Consider the following 16,815-nt stretch of genomic DNA (forward strand, 5'->3'; position numbering starts at 1 on the left):
TAATAACTGGAGGAGAGTCTTGACCCCCCCCCCAAGTGTTTGCTAATCATCAGACTATATACAGTCATGGGACCAAAACAAGAAAGATTATTCAGGTATTTTATACAAAGAGGAACAGCATCAACAGGAGTGATTGAGACTCCTACCCTGGAGCACCTTGTAGCTCAGTGATTAGGGAGTCTCTGAACTTTGCTCTCCCACCTCTTTCTGTACATTAGGTGGGAAGAGAGAGACTAGACCATGGGTCTCCCATATCCCAGGTGAGTGCCTTAAGTACTAGGCTGAAGGTTATAAAGGAGGCTGCTGATACTGCCACTGCCTCAGTGTCCCCCTCTGTTTTTTTGGTGTGTGTGGGGCAAAACTACTCAGCAAATCCATGTCAACTTCACAACTAGCTTTGGGTGGACTGAAACTGCATTTTGCAGCAAATAAACTTTTTATTCGAAAAACTTCTCTCAGCTCTACTGAGCAAAGAGTTTGGTTCAGATATGAACTTCCAAAAAGTGAGTGTACATTCATTTGAGGGTGAACAATCCATCTCTGGTCTCTCTCCAATTGCAAGAGAAAATGAAATGTTTCATCTCTCCTCTTTGTTATACAAAGTTGTGATAAAACAAAAAAGTAGTATTTGCATATGATGTCAGTGGGTAAAACTTTTAGAAGGGCTTAAATGACCTAGGCCCTTTTGAAAGTTGCACTCGGTGTGTTTACCCCCATAAAAATTATCTACAGGTTTGTACTAGGAAGTTATGATGCTTGCTTTTAATGTTGTAGTTAGAATGTTCAGAAGTGTGCTTTGTGCATCATAGAAGAAGTATAGATACTGTTTCTGTGCTTCAGAACTTAAATAACAAATTTAGGTTCACAAAGATTTTAAAAACGAGATTATTCAGTAAAGCAGAACTTGATAGTTCTGTTATATTCATCTGTTTGATATTAAATTCACTTACAAGGCAGCAAGATTCACAGGAGTAAATATCAGAAACTGCTGGCACATGAGACAAAACACATGGATTCGCATTAGATACTTGCACTAAATGAGTGATACATTGAAGAAAATGTCGAATTTTTATAAAAGCAAAGTTATTAGCAGTACAGTTAAAAAGCAGATGTAGAATACTGGAACACCAACTGTATACATCTGATGCTTCCCTTGTGTTTGCTGCTCTTGGTGAAGATCTCCTGTTAAAATGGTTGACTAGCTCAGTTGACTTCTCATAGGGGAAATATGTTACCTTAATTCTATTATATGACTGGCTATTGTACGTTCATGATAAACGTGATTCTATTGATACATGCATTCTTTATATACAGTGGTCTCTCTTATGCACACACACAGAGAAAACTAGCACTGGTGCAACATTTAAGATTGAAAAATCAAACACCAGAAAGTCGGGAGTGTAACTGGAAATAGGAAAAACAATGAGTAACTTTGTATATGTATCATGAGACAGATCCTCAGCTGGCATAATTTGTCATAGCTCCATTGACTTCAAAGGTTGAAGGTTGATTGGTAAATGTTTTATCAGCGTTAAATTCGGGATGAATGTGTTACACATAAGTGGCAAAGCCACAAGAGAGTTAGGCAGGTCATGCCAGATGGATGCACATAAAAGCTTTCTGTCACATCACATAATCATGCACACAGTATGCTATGAGTCTTGCAGAAAAGCTATTTTAGAGATTTTCAGAGAGTTTAGAAAAAAATATTGGGACTATACTTTCTTGCTCTCTCTCTCTGCCTGTAAAGCCAGGATCTTCAGTGATGATGAACACAAATGTACAGGGGCTCTGATTTAGCTTATTTTTAGAGGCTTTTGTGGCGTAAGCAGCTTTTTCCATATCTAAAAAGTCAGTTTTAAAGTCCAACATCTCACAACTCGACAGGATTAGAAATGGGGAACTCTACTGGAAAGACGTAAATTCCTGTCTTTCCAGTTGAACTCACTACTAGCCTAGGAAGATCCCAGCAGAGTAAGGACAAGGGACTTCAAAAAAAGCAGACTAACAAACTCTGAGAACTGGTAGGTTAGGTCACATGGAAAAGAAATCTGAGAGATAAAAGGAGTTCAGGAGAGCCAGCGCTTTCTCAAGGAGACCATATTAAATGTATAGCTGCCAGCTATACTGATGTGAAGGAAAGATAGGAAGAATAGTGTGAGGCCAATATGGCTCCATCATTGACATCCATAACTTTAACCACTTGTGAAACTTTGCTGGTCATACTCTGGCCTTCAGGTATTTTAGGAACACTGCAGATCCTCTTGAAGGTGGTCAAATATGTTTCAATGTAGTCAATCTCCAAGTAACTTGGGAACACCTTGTCCCTGCTGTGTGACCCCTGTTGAGGGATCTGTCTTGCATTTCCAGCTTTTTAAGTTCATATTCCCTATTCATCCCTCTTTTCTGGGCTTCTGCTACTCATTTTTGCTTTACTGCTTCCAGATTTTTGTCCTCCAGCTCCAGCAGTCTCTGGTTGGCCTCTTCTTGCACTGCTTTCTTGGTCTCCCATTTTTGTTTCTCTGCTTGCATCTCCCTTTTCTGGGCCTCCTGAATCTTTTCTCTAGCTGCTCTTTCCAGCCTTTTAGCCTCTCTGCTATCTCTAACTTGACCAGTTAAATCTGCCAGGCTGTCTTCCTGAGACACTGGGATTGGGGCCAGGCTTGCTTCCTGAGCCTGCATTTCCCCTGGTCTCAGTCCTCATGGGCGGATTGTTCAGATCTTGCTGCTTATCTTCCCTGAGTAGAACTCTCAGCCCTTCAGCAGATTTTATTGTAGTTTCCAAGTCACGTTCTGCCTAGTTTTTCCAAATGCAATCTATTATACTTAGCCTATATCTCTGGCTTACTCATCTTGTCCCCACTTTGTTCTATTTCCCTTAGCTAAAATAAACAAGTAGAAAATAACAAACTATAACTTTTCTTTGTTTTCATCCTTCTCACTTGTGAATCTCTCACTATCTATACCTGCTATACAAGTGCTTGGCGCATGACCCTTAGCTAAGAAGCAAACTGGGTGTAGGTCCTCCTGATTATGCCACTGTGATGCTCCTGGGGGTATGCAGGGTTGTGATTCACCTCGCTACTACTTGCCCTTAGTGTGAGGAAGCCTTGTCTGTGCCTGTGGTGGTCAGCTCCCTGACCCCATCAGCCACAGGCAGCACAAGCACTCCCCTCTCAGCCTGCATGGGCTCCGACGTCCCTCTGCTAACAAGCAGTAGGCACATGCCAACCCCTGAGAACTCCAAACATCTTCTGGTGTGTCCAGCCCCTGTTCCACTGGACAGTCACTGTATTCACAGACCCACTGCTCCCAAAAGAGTTGTACACACCAGCTCCCGGTTACCACTCAGGATCACCGCTTCGCTTAACACACTGCACATAAACTTGTTTTCACTATAAACAAATCTAACAAAGAACAGAAATTTGAGAAGTAAGTAGAATTAATGGAAACAAATGATTACATTAGGCTTTCTAGAGCCTAAATATAGTTGTATAGAAAGGGATGCCCATATCTCTGTTCCATGACTTGATGTTTTTATGTATAGAGGCTGGTAAAGCTTTAATTGAGAGGCATAAAGACGTACAAGTTATGAACTTGATCTGAGAATTACTGAGTGAAGGTCTATAGCCTGTGTCATTCAGAAGGTTTAACTAGATTAGAAGATCGTAAAGGTCACTTCTGGTCTGGAAATCTCTGAACTGTCAAGATATGATGGCAATGTCAGACAGGTTACAGAGTGCGACAGATATTGCAACCCTCTGTGGTATCTTTGGGGACCACCGTTACATTTATGATTGTGTTCTACTCTATGGGGGAGAGTTACCACAGCTCCTCTGGGAACTAAAAACGGTGGGGACTGATTACCCCTGAGATTGTGAACCTGAAGTGGCTTGCATATACTGGTTCAGGCTGGGTTTTCCATAGACTAGGAAACCAAGAAACAACTTCATACTTTTGTGGTCAACAGACTCATGGCTTTATTTCTGATCCAGCAAATGGATGTGAACGTCTGTCCAAGGGAGCCCCAATCCTACTGAAAGGTTAGAAGGACTTTGGCTTACTAGAGCCCCATAAGATTTATGGATGACTCCTGGTATGATTAGTAGCCTAAGCGTAAATGTGCTTGCTTTAGAGGTATTGGATTATGGGCAAGTAATACCTGTCATGGGCCATTGAATAATTAGCAAAGCCTGGGTGGCTGGTTTGCTGAGGTTAACACAGTGTATGGCAGGAAGCTATACAGTCTTAAAACCCCCAGTCGGAATGGAGTAGAACATGGGTCTCAGCCCCCAGATATCACTTGTGTTTGGGCAAAGAGCTGATTGGGCACTCCTGGTGTGCACCAGGGAGGAAGCATACACAGAAACCCAGAAACTGAGACATAGGGATACTCAGAAATCTCCTAAGAGGTTTGTGCTCCCAGCTACCCAAAGACTTTACAAAAGAATTCTCCTGTGTTCAATGAGAAGCCTGTCTTTTTAACTCTTACACAAAGAGAGGCTCCACCATGGGTCTCTTCATTTGCTGACACTTTAATGGTGTTGGTGAACCTCAGGAAGTCCCAAAATGCACTGCAAGTGCCAGCGTCAGGAAAGGGAAGAGACCTTCTGCACCCTAGATGGTACTGCCAAACCGAAGCAGTTAATTATAAATTATGAAGCAAGCTCCAAAAAATCATGAGACTGGCTTATAAATAATGGGATTTAAAAATAACTAACAAAATGTGGGTCTTTTCCTTTGCCTTCCAGTTTCTGAATCTTTGGAGTGCACTCAGGAGACGTTCTCAAGATTTGGTCTTTGCAACCATGAGGGCTAGAAAAAAACATATTTATTTTAAATGTAAAAGCAGAGATTTGCACCTAATCACATGCCTTCAGGAGCTAGGGTGCTACAAACACACCAAATATTGTGGGACTCATGATAAAATCCTTCTTCTCTAGATCCTTCTAGGTCTACACTGCTCTGAGGCTAGGGGAGGTGGTGTTCCTCTCAGCAAGTCCCCCTGAGGCTTGGGGTGAGGGTGATTCATCTTTCTTCATCTCTCCTTCCCCTCACCCAAATGCTGGGGAAAGAACAGGGCTGAAGATGCCCTTTAGCCCCATAGCTCTGGATAATGTGTGTGTGGGGCGGGAGGGGGCTGGTGATGAGTCCACAATGACTGTACTCTGTGTGCTCCCCGGTCCTCCTTGGCCTGGGGAAGGGATGAAGAAGCAGGGAACTGAGTAGCAGACAAAGTCACTACAAGAGGAAAATAAACATAGTGGTGTGTATGGAATCTGACTATCAGGGTTGGAGGGGACCTCAGGAGATCATCTAGTCCAACCTCCTGCTCAAAGCAGGACCAATCCCCGGACAGATTTTTGCCCCAGGTGCCTAAATGGCCCCCTCAAGGACTGAGCTCACAACTGTGGGTTTAGCAGACTAATACTCAAACCATTGAGCTATCCCTCCCCCTACTGAGTTTATTAAAGTTGCTGAGAGGGCTGAAATTGACTTGTTGCAAATAAGTTCAGCCTCCCCTCACCACTCTTGGCACTCTTTTAGTTTGTGGCAGGAGAGGATTTCAGTCTCACTGCCCAGGCCTTTGGGATGGGGTGATGGACAACCTGTTCTCTATCCCCCTTCCCAGTCTGGAGGGGTGCAGGGTAGTGGGTGGGTACAGGCATTCTCTTCCCTTTTCCTGTGCCCAGTGTGCTGTGCATTCTGGAACTCTTCAGAGGTTCCTGCAGGATCTGAAGGAGGAGACTGCTGGGCTCATTGGAGAAAGGCCTCTCAGCCCTTTCTATCTCTGTGCAAGATTTAAAGAGGGAAAACTTTTTTCCCCCTAAGAGTTGCCTGGCTGTGGCCAGACACTGCGTTGTTACCCCTGTGGTCCAGTCTGACCCTATGCTACTGCTTAGACTATCGGAGATCCTCTTCTCTCCCTTCCTTAGACTTTCCTTGCCACCCAACTCAGACAATAATGTGGTGACTAGTAGCATGAATTTGCAGCACAAATGATCTAGGAAAGCTGAAGGAAGAGACCACTCAGACACTGCAGCAGACTGCTAAGGTTTCCCGGTCAGATTACTGGGGTTAAGGATGGTTAGTCTCAACTATGGCTGCATGTCTGAAGAGGTTCTTCTGTGTTTTGAAGATGTTAGCTAACTGTGATGGATTTTTCCATGGAGGGCCCTTCAGTGTTTGAGAATCCCTAGTAATTTCAAAGATGGTGGAGAGGGTCAGAGTAAACTTTCTTTATACCTCTGAAGATGACAAGATCATGTGTGATACAAAACAGAAGGATTTCTTTTTTCTTCTTTTTATATGTGAATCTCAGCCTGCCTGCTACAGTACCTTCCAATACTTGCATGGCACCAACTGCCTAGTATCTGAGCCTGTCGTCATCTTCAGTTTATCCTGCCAACCCCTGTGAGGTAGGGAAGTACTGCTATCGCCATTTTATAGATTGGCATCATGGGTCACAAAGAAATTAAGGCTACGTCTGCAGTGGAATAAACGACCCTTATCATGGTCATGGCTGACCTGGGTCAGCTAACTTGGAGTCAGGCTGCAGAGCTAAAAATTTCTGGGCAGACTTGTAGGCTCAGGCTGAAGCCTGGGCTCTGGGCCCCTCCCCGCTCAGTGTCTCAGAGTATGGGCTCCCAGCCTGAGCATCTCCACGGCAATTTTATAGCCCGAGCCCTGTGAGTTTGAGTCAGCAGGCTCAGGCTAGCTGCAGCCATGCCACAGGCCTTTTATTGTAGTATAGACATACCCTTAGTGTCTAGCCCACAGTCAGAAAGGAAGTCATGGCAGAGCACAGAATTCCGACATTTGGAATCTAGTATTCTGTTCCCTGCCACCATCCATTGGGCATGCCATTATTAATTGCTATTGGTTGTGCCCCACCTACGTCCCACTGTGCCTGCTCTCTCCTGCACAAGGTATGAAGAGAGATTTAAAAATCTATGCTGTGTGTAGAGGATTTGAGTCTTGTAGACAGTACTGCTGAAAAAAGCCATTTAGAAATTCAACTTCTGATGTCAAAGTTGCATTGATCAAAGAAGATCTGATTCAACTCTTATTCACGCCAAGTAGTGTGAGTAGCCCCACTGTCTTAATTGTAGGCCAGACAAATGTTTTATAATCTGAACCTGTACTGGGTTAAGTCTCGCGTCATAAAAAGTAACTCACTTTATAGGTATCTTTTTTTTAAAAATTAGAATGACATTATGATTCTGAAAGTGAAAATGGCATTGTAATTTGTGTTCATCTCCATGGTCCATAGATAATGATGTGACTGAAAGGAAAGCTGTGGAGAGAAGGGACAAATATTTAAGACCAAGTTGATGAGATTGCTTTGTGTCTGGGCTTTATGCCAAGAGTACCAAGATTTTGCTGGGAAAATTAGTTTGTTTTGAGAAACACTATTAAAATGCACTAAGCTGTAACAGTCTGTACATGGCACAGCATTAATACACTTGTTAAGAAGTGGCATACATATGATTGGACGTATCCATGCCAGAGGATCATTAATAAACCATATACATTTAAGAAACCTCCCCAAGGACTTCTGATTATTGCTATGGGATTATATCTGTTCTTTCCACACCTGGATCTTTTATGCAGGAGGGGATCTGTCGGCTTCACAATATTCAGCAAGAACTATCAGGAAATCTGGCCACCCACTAACATCTGGGCAGGGTTTTCCAACCAGATAGGACTGACTTTCTTGTCTGTGGAACTAGGCATGGTAACACCTTTTCCTTTGGAACCTAGATGATAGATACAATAGAAATCTGCAAAGTCTGCTTACACTGCATACATGCATTACTGGAAATATGGAAAAGCCCAGCATTCTCAGGGTTGAAGATATACTGTGAAACTCACATAGGTTCAGCAACAAAGAGAATCTGTTTTTAGGATACAACTGACTGCTTACACTGAATGGTGTTGAGCTGATGCACAGCCTAACGAATGGGGAGCATTTCTCTTTCCAGTTCTTGCCTGACAGTTGCAGCTTTGCATCACAGATCAGGTGTATGGCTTTATGACATACAAATGGTATTTCATTTATTTGCTCTCTGAATATGTGAAACTTATTCAGGACCTAGTGAGCCTTGAGTCAGCTGACCCTGGGTTAGAGAACCCAGGGCTTGAGTGTCTGCACGGACTGTTAACCTTATATTAATAATTTACTAACCTGGGGCTCTGGCATCCACACTACAGCATGCAGACCTGAGTCTAACCAACCATATCCCAGACTTCCTAGTGCCCTCCCAAAATGTGGCCCCTGTAGCCCTTTCACCATAGTGAACTGTGGGAAAACTTGACTGTCCACCCTGCATGTTACAGGGAGTTTAAACAGCCCACCAATACAGCCTGCCGAGCAGTCACTTTGGTCTGCGCACTCCCAGCTACCAGAGCCAGCAACATGGAGGAGTCGTCTTCTGAAGAACTTCTCTTGCTTGCACTTTAACTTACATGTCAGGAAATGGGCAGAGCTTCTGTGAGATGCTGGTGGACATTGGTGGATCAGAAAATGACAACAAAAGGCACCTGACAGAGGTTATGATGGAGCAGGAGGAGGAGGACATAGACATGGTAAACTCAAACTGCTTATGACACTCGGTATGGCCACTGATGCCCCCCCACGTAGATTGGCATTTCTGGTGCAGGGCACAAGCAGAGACAGGCAGGACCACATTGTCATGCAGACCTGGAATGACCAGCAGTGAGTCCAGGACTTTTGCATGGAGAAAGCTAAATTTTTGGAGCTTTGTGAGCAGCTTGTTCCAACTCTCCAGCATACAGACACACCCATGAGGGTGGCCATTTTGGCCCAAAACAGAGTTGCACTACCCATCTGGAAGCTGGCTACCCCAGCCTGCTAGAGGTCCATTGCCATTCAGATTGGTGTTGTAAAGTAAGCTGTAAGTAGTCATGGCAGATATTTCTGAGACAATCAGGTGTGTGGTTTACCCCGAGGCAGTGGCCATAAAAATATCCCTGAGGTAATTGCTGGCTTTGAGAGAATGGGGTTTCCACAGTGAGCTGGGGCCACTGATGGGACTTATGTGCCCATAGTTTGCCCTCTTCAAGAAGCACGAGTACATAAACCACAAAGGTTACTACTCCGTTGTTATGCAGGCCCTTGTTAATCACAAAGGCTGATTTGTGAATGTCATTGTGGGTTGCACTGGAAGAGATCATGATGCCAGATTTTTTCAATGATCTGGAGTCTACATTCATGGACAGGCTGGGACACTTCCCACCAAATGACATTGCCATTAATGGAGTTCCTGTCCTCCCCATTATTCTGGAGGACCCCTTGTATACACTTGTGCCTGGGCTTATGAAACCATATCCTGATTTTTTTTTTAAAAGAGGCCCTGGCAAAAGATATTGTAATTACACTCTCATAAAGTGTAGAATGGTTGCTGAATGTGCTTTTGGAAGATTGAAATCCTGTTGGAGGTGTCTACAGATTTGTTTAGATCCCAGAGTCACCAATGCTGTCCACATTGCTGTGGCTTGCTGTGTTCTTCAGTCTTTATGAAGCCAGAGGTGAGTCATTTCCCTCTGAAAGAACCTATGACAGCCAGAAAGAGCACCTATCACAGCTGGAGCTCAATGCACCTGGGCAACAGAAGTCAGGGATGCTTCATGCACCCACATTGTGGACTTGCATGGCCCAATGGAAGAGAGGGGATAGTACCTTTATGAATGTGATTGTTGGGAGGAGGATGGGGCTGTGTGTGGGGGTGTGTGAGGCGGTTTTAGTGCTTGGGGAAGAGTGGAGGGTTGATTGCTGTGCAATGTGCTTATGAATGGCACAACCACTTATCCAATAGGGAGGGGAGGCTGATTCACAGTATGAAGTGATGTAAGGAAGTGACTGAAATATGGCTTGATGTAGTTCTTTGTATTGAGGATTAGTGTTTGCATACTAATTCCTAACTGTCCCTGATCATGTGTTTATCTTTATTTTAAATAAACATTGTGTGATATGATGTAGTGATAGCAATAAACTTTCTTGATTTCAAATAAAAGCTTGCTTTATAGACTAGTATTAGAAAAGTACAACATAAACCACTGCCAGGTCAGCCAGCTGCCATTATCACACCAGAAACAATAGAACCTTTCCAAATCAAAGAGAGTGCACTCTCTAAGTGCAAACAGTAAAATCATTTGTGAGGTAGAAACCCCTTGCTTTTGCATGCCCCTCCCTTCTCCTTTCCTTCCATGTCTGCAGTGCACTTGTGTCATAGTATACGTTCCTCAATCTGAAACTTAGAGTCCAAAAATGAGGTACTAGCATGAAATCCTCTAAGCTTAATTACCAGCTTAGATCTGATATGCTGCCACCAATCAGGATTCTGAGTACCTGATAAACTCTGGTCTCCCGAAACCTTCCTGGGGACCCCCAAGACCCAGATTCCTTGAGTCTCACAACAAGGGGAATAAACCATTTCCTTCCCCTCCTTTCTTCCTCCAGATTCTTCCCGCCCTGGGTACACTAGGAGAGATAGACAGATTCAAGCTCCATGAATCTAACAAAGGGATTCTCCCTTCACCCAGAGGCAATACAGATTCAAGCTCTGTGAATCTAACAAAGGAAATTTATCCTTCCCTTCTCCCACCAGTTCCCTGGTGAGTACAGACTCAATTCCTTGAGCCTCAACTAGGGAAAAAATCAAACAGGTCTTAAAAGGAAAACTTTTAATAAAAAGAAAGAAAAAAAGTAGTATCTCTGTAATCTAGATGGTAAATATTACTGGGTTTTTCAGCTTATAGACAATAGAGAAAAGCTTTCTCCAGCAGAAATACAATTTAAATATACTTTTAGCCAAATACACATTAAAACTCCACCAGCCAGATACACAGTTGCAAATACAGAAAAACAATTAAAAAGACTAAACTGTCTTTCTACCTTTTGTACTTACAAAATTGGAACAGAAGATTAGAGAGCCTGTAGGTATGTGTGGTCACTCTCAGAGCCTAGAGAGAACAAAGCAAAAACCACAACAAAGGCTTCCCTCCCTTGAGATTTGAAAGTATCTTGTTCCTGATTGGTCCTCTGCTCAGGTGTTGTTTGTTAACCCTTTCCAGGTGAAAGAGACATTAACCCTTAGCTATCTGTTTATGACAACTTGGCACCAGAGGAGGAGCATGGAGGCACCCACAGGGTAGGGAAGGTCAATATGGAGGCCTATGCTGGGTCAAAGTTGCCCTGCCCAGCTGCTTGTGGGGCCCAATTTCATGGGCCATCCAGCCATGTTGTTTTCCAAGCTGTTTCTGAACAGTATCTGAGGGTAACTTGCCAGGGACTCAGGTCATGGTGTCAAGGATGCAACAGGAGCTGGTACTCTTGTGGGTATCAGCAATAGCAGCTGCTCAAACAATTCTTACTGCTGAGCTCTGTCCTCATCCCTTAGCCACCATTCCTGTTCCAGGAACTGCAAAGCAAGTGCATGCTCTCACTGAAACCCCATCCCCGAGCTGTGCAGCCTGCCTGAGCCTTTCCTCATGCCATGCCTTTCCTCTAGCCATAAGTCACTCCATCTTTGATACTTGATCTGCTTGTTGGCCCTGTCCAGAACTTGAACCATCAGTTCATTTTGGAAACGCTTCCTCCTGGAATGGTCCATGACAATATGTTGGCCCAGGCTTCTGCTGCAGTGTGGGCAAGCTGTGGAAATATTGCTGCCCGTTGGTTACACCTTTGCGTGGTTGCAGAGCAGTGTACAGACAGGCATGGTTATTTTTTTAAGAAACAGGAATTGCCTAGCAAAAATCTCTGCCTATCTGGGAAAAAATTACTTTTACTTTCAAAACGTCTTTACTGTTTGCATGTCCCAGTTGCCATTTTCAACTCTGTGTGATGGTGGGGGTTGGTGACGGGGATCCAAGCCACTGGAATACAATTCCCATTAGTGAATACCTACTGCTAGTTGGGATTTCTAATAACTCTTGCATTAAAACGGAACCAGAAACTTACTAGGCTCTGAGGTAGCTTCTTTCCCTTCCATGTATAGTGCAGGCTTTGTGGTAGGCCGTTCCTTGTGTGTGTGTGTGTGTGGGGAGAAGGCATAAAATAGCTCCTCTGAGTACATCCGCCCCAGGATTCTGAGGCCAGCAGGTCACCATCCTGGCTAACCAGGTCATCATGCACCAGTGGTGGCTCTGGGCTAGGTGCAGCACTTGGCACCTGGCCAAATGCCTCATAAAATGGGCATGATGCTGATGAGCTGCCCGAGGTCTGGTTCTGATCCCTGGTTTTGTTGTGCTCAATCTTGAGCCACTTAATCCACTCCTTGTGCAGTCTGGTAAACTTGCAATACTGCCACCGTCTTTGCTATTTGCTGCTATGCATAGTTATTCCTGGTGCTCATATTAAAGGTCTTGTTGGCCTTGCTCCAGAGAGTCACCAAAATCTGCCTGTGCTCCCTTGACCATGAAGTAGTGCCCTTTGCAAAAGGCTTGGTCTGTTCAGTCTCCATGGCAAACATAGAACGCTGACAGCGTCTTTGCAGTTTAGCGTTCAGAAGACAATGGAAGGATTAAACACTAACTCACTTTGCTGGTGCACTACACCAAGGGGGTTGTTTTTGTTTCCCTGGAGTCGATTCTTGGGATAGAGTGAACAAAGGAAGCTGTCCCATGGGATTATAGAATACTTTGGTGGACTCCCAGGACCTGAGGATGGGGGACAGCTGTCTACACTGGAAACCAATAAGACTTTAACTCTGGGTCCTTGCTTGACTCTGGCTCAAACCCTCCATGCCTGCAGGTGTGTGAGTGAGGTTCTGTGGCGTGCAATGTGCAGGAGGTTAGGCTATATGATCTGATGGTCACTTTTGACCTTAAAGTCTGAGTCCTAGGACCTTAGCCCCAAGCTCGAGATTTGTGTGTAGACGGTTCGGGCTCAAGCCTGAGTCTGAGCTTGCATTTCAGTGTAGCCATTAGGTAGTCAAGAGACCTATCTTTCTAGCAGACTTTCCATTACAGATCCACTAAGGGCCTGATCCATGGCAATTAGAAGTCAATGCAAAAAGTCCAGATCAAGCCTTAAACAACCTTCTCTTAAAGACCTACTTTTTGAAATGCAAATTAAAAATACCATTCTGTCTATTAAAACTATGTTGTATTTAGCCACAAAGTTTCACACTTTCATGAATGTGCAAGAGCGGCAAGGTTGGTGTGTCCCCCTCTGCCCTCTGAAGTGAGAATTTTTGTCCAGATGGTACAGGAATCTTAAGATGCCTGTAGAAATAAGTTTCTGTTCATTTGCAATGAAATCAGCATTGCTACAAAACATCTATTTTCATCTGTTCTAACCACTGCCCATTGAAAGCCAATTGCTTTGTATTTTAGTTTTTTTCACTCCAATTCTAGTATGTTTAAAAAGAGTAACTTTATTGCTCTCTCTTATACTAATTAAAATTGTAGACTTTTTATTGCAAATTCAAATATAATTGGAAAGTACAGTAATTAGTGCTTTATTGGTTGTGTGATTTCAAATTATGTAAATTGTATAACTACTACACCACATTAAGTGGAATCTAAAAACCAATTTGTGCTTAATTAACAAAATAAGTTATTAAATCTGACTGAAACATTTAAACTGAAGTATTGCTAAACCATTGGTACTGTTCTGCGTACAGGTGCCATTTTCATTAGTAAAAGTGGAAGATAAGTTGTTTTGTTTCCTATGGGAAATGTTTCAGTGAGACACTAGTTAATTGGTGAGAGGAAAGTGAGAGATTATGGGTTGTGTTTACTGTTGTTTCTGCCAACCTGAGTAAAGAACCCAGGGCGGGCGGGCTGGCTGGCTGGCTAGCTAGATTCTCCCTCTGCATGGATGCATCATGTGTGTCTGGATCTCAGGGAACTGATGACATACCTTGATCTCATGCCACCTAGTCATGGCGTAAAGTAGAGCTGCAAATTATGCCATGAGTATAAGCCCCTTAGTGCTCTTATACTAATTGACGAGAGGTGAAGCAGAGTGCTGCTTTGCCCCACCCCTGCTCTGCCCCTGGAATGCCCCCTACTTCCTTCTACACTGATGCAAGGGCTGGCTCTGCTGCCTTAGCCAGCTTGCGCCAGTGGAGAGTTCCCCTGCGCAGTAGGAATTCTCTGCTGGCCAATTTTGCCTTGTTTCTGTCCACTTTAGGGCAGTCATGCATCAGTCCCTGGTGTGTTGGCCAAGATGGTGGCAGTCACACAAACCGTATTCTGGAGTCAAAGCCTTAAGTCCTCAGCCAGTCAAAACTCTCACTGAAGTTAATAGGAAGTTGATCTGAATAGAGGCGGTGGGCTGTGTTGTACCTCTAGATCCCCACTAGAGTAAGGATCTGAGAATTTTCCCCACGATGTTTTATCCACACACTTCAGTACCTTAGTCCTTTGGGTCAACATTACATTTGCCAGAAAAAAGCAGTGCTGAAGATTGCTTGAATATTTTGCTAAGTGACAGAAAAATGTGTTTCATTTTTGCTGTTGGAAAAAAAGGCAGAGTCAGATGAAAGGGCATAAATGCAGAGGATGAAAGATATAATTATCTTTATTTGATAAAACAAAATTTGTCAGTAAATCTGGAGGAATGGCAACATATTGTCTCATAACGTGTCTGGGGAGCAAGCAAAGCTTTAACTTTTAACAACTTCTCCCTTATCTGTATTTCCCCCACCCCCTTACTTCTTTCATGATATATTGATTTCACTTGTAGAAAAAGGTATAACTGTTCTTTATACACACTTTCCTGGTCATCAGCTTACAACTCAGATTTACCGGTGAGGCTGACGTTTAGAGTAATGGGGAAAAATAAGAATGTATTAGGAGATTGACAGTCTGATTTTTCTTTGTTCACTTAATGTAGAGGAAGAAAGAGAAATCAAATGAATTTACTCCATTTGTTTCTGGACAGAGCCAATAAAACTTCTGTAAAACTTCTGCACAGCAGAACTCCATTACAAGCTATTCAAAACTCCATTCTTTTCAAGGCTTCTCCAGCCTTACGTTAGTTTCTCTGATCTGCAATGCAGGCAAAATTTTATTAAATCTGCTTTTTTCCTGTTAGCTTCTAAACATGAAAACAAACATGCATTTCCACAATAAGATAGGTGACAGCTGCATAAAAATGTGTATTGTTTCTTAGTGCCTGTTTTTTTGCACAAATTCTTAAAGATCTATTAGCACTTCTGTTGTAAACTGCTGTTTTCATGTGTTTAAAGCAAGGAGGTTTAAGTAACATCTGGGCTCAAACTTCATTTGCAAGTCAGCACAAACATAATTTATTTTTATTTGTGCAAATGTATTGATCTTTTAAATTCTAATGTATCTTTACATTTTTAAAAAAATGAGGAGTACTAGCAAATTTATTTGGGCATAAACTTTCGTGGGCTAAACCTCGCTTCATTGGATGCATCTGATGAAGTGGGTTTTAGCCCACGAAAGCTTATGCCCAGATAAATTGTTTAGTATCTACGGTGCCACAAGAACTCCTCGTTCTTTTTGCTGATACAGACTAACATGGCAACCACTCTGAAACCTGCTTACATTTTTAGTTATTTTAGGTGTTATTTTGGTCTACTGGGACTTATTCTTGAAGACCCATCAGAAGCTTCAACTAGTTCAAAACGTCTCTGATTGCCTCCTGAACAGTGTAAGCCATTTAAAACACACTACATCTATGCTCTGAATGTTGTGCTCTCTCCATGTGTTTGCTATTGGGAGCGGTTTTAGTATGTGGTCCGTGAGGTCATTAGCTGAGAATTCCTAGATTTGGCCTTTATAGAACTGAAGAATCTGAACTGTGGACCTTTCTCCCCCCACCCCACCCTGCTAAGGAAACTTTCTACAAAATTTTCTACTGTTACTAACACTGGTTTAGCACCACTGGTGTTTTGAAAGCCCTGGTGCAGACAGGCCATTGGCTGCTGCCACCATAGTGAGCCTTGTGTGAGCTATAGCAGGTCTAGAAGATGTGGAGCTTGAAATGGTGGCAGCCCATTTGTGCTAGAATCTCCATACTGGAAACATAAGTGCCGATAAACTGGTATTCTTAACAGAACACTAAAAAACAAACAAACAGATCTTGCACTTCCCACACAGCCTCTGTTTTTGGAGTTGGCTGACATCCCTTCTCTAGAAAAGACACGTCTCATACAATTCCCCTTCCCCATTGCACACATCCCTTGTTTAGCTCCTTGATATGCTCCCTGTCCCTCTGATTCCAGCTATTGCTGTTCCTTTCTCTGACAGACTTAAATACCTTCTTGCTTCGGCTAAAGTCTTCCCCACTCCAGCAGTTTCTGTTATACTCTCCCAGTCCTTCCTTGCTCTTGCTGAGGTCATTCTTCCATGGAGGAACTCTCCCTGTGGCAGGAATCAGTCTCCCTGACCTGGTTCTGTTACATCTCCATAATCAAAGAGACCCTCATCCCTGAAGTTCCATCCCTGCATTCCATATCATGCCTAGTCCCACCAATGCTTCTCTCCAAATAACTCCTTAATGCCTCTGTACTTGTTGTTAGACCACCAAAGCCCCGAGCATGTCCTGCTTCCTCACTTCCCAACAGACTCTCATTGTTTGTTTCAAATAAAATAAAAATGTCAAAATAGAACCTGAATAATACTAAACTCAGCTATATGGAAGGAGGGACTCCTTTGTTTACGTATAACACTGCTCTACAGCCAAAATGCTTCTGAAATAAATGTAGTCAAACTTTACTAATTCTGGGTCACTGAAAACAAAAATGATGCTTAAAATTGTTGATTGGCTCTAGTCTAGCTGTTGGGCTCCAGACTACAGCAGTGGAATCT

Source organism: Chelonoidis abingdonii, chromosome 3, assembly GCF_003597395.2.
Source record: "Chelonoidis abingdonii isolate Lonesome George chromosome 3, CheloAbing_2.0, whole genome shotgun sequence".
NCBI lineage: Eukaryota > Metazoa > Chordata > Testudines > Testudinidae > Chelonoidis > Chelonoidis abingdonii.